Source organism: Loxodonta africana, unplaced genomic scaffold (assembly GCF_030014295.1).
Source record: "Loxodonta africana isolate mLoxAfr1 unplaced genomic scaffold, mLoxAfr1.hap2 scaffold_444, whole genome shotgun sequence".
Taxonomy (NCBI): Eukaryota; Metazoa; Chordata; class Mammalia; order Proboscidea; family Elephantidae; genus Loxodonta; species Loxodonta africana.
Genome location: NW_026975159.1, coordinates 40,001 through 40,887, shown reverse-complemented (window position 1 = coordinate 40,887; position 887 = coordinate 40,001).

The following is an 887-nucleotide window of genomic DNA, read 5'->3' as shown; positions in this document are numbered from 1 at the left end:
TCCGTAGACGCCGGTCCACCGACGGCCCACGCCCTCCCCCGCTCCTCCCCGCTTGAGCCGCCCGCCTGGGGCCCGTGCGCCGGCTCTCGCGCGTCCAGATGTCCAGCCGCGGTGCCTCCCCCCGGTCTCCAGTGCCCGAGGGCGGCGTGGCACGGGCGCCGCGGGCCCTCTGACCCGCGTGCCCCTTGTCGCAGGCACCCGCGGTGGCCGCGGTGCTCGCCAGAGTGTGCCCCGCTCCCCCCCTCCCCCAGGCCCACGTGCCTCGCGTGTCAGGCGTTCTCCGTGTGCGGGGTCCTCGCGGCCACCTTTCCGCAGCCGGGGCGGGCGAGGCAGAAAGCGGGTCCTCTCCGGGGCTGTCCTCGCCCGCCTCCTGGCAGCCCTGGCGGGGGGGTCTTCTCCTCCTCGCTTGTGCCTGGGCTGACCCGATCGATGTGGTGTTGTCGTGCTCTCCCGGGCCGGGTCCGAGCCGCGCCAAGACGAGGGACGGACATTCGTGGCGAATGGGACCGCTCTTCTCGCTCAGCGCGCGGGCCCCTCGCTCCTCCTCCCCGCCCGCCGGTGGTGCGCAGAGGGGCAGGGGCACGGAATCCGGCCCGACCTCGCTCATCTGCCCTCGTTCGCGGCCTCGCGGCCAGCGTCGGCGGTGGCGGGGTCCTGAGACCGAGCAGGACAGCCTCTGCTCGTGGCCCTGGTGTTCTGCCTCGCGTCGGGCCCTCCCCCGCCCCCCGCGGCGGGGGGGCTCTCTGGTCAGGCGCACCCGCGCGCCCCACCCAGGTGGTGCCGGTGCGCCTCGAGTGGCCCTTTGGCGGTGCCCCTGGAACGCTCCAGGCCGTCCCTCAGGTGCCTGAGGCCGGGTGGCGGTGCCGTTTCCCCGTTCCCAGCCCACC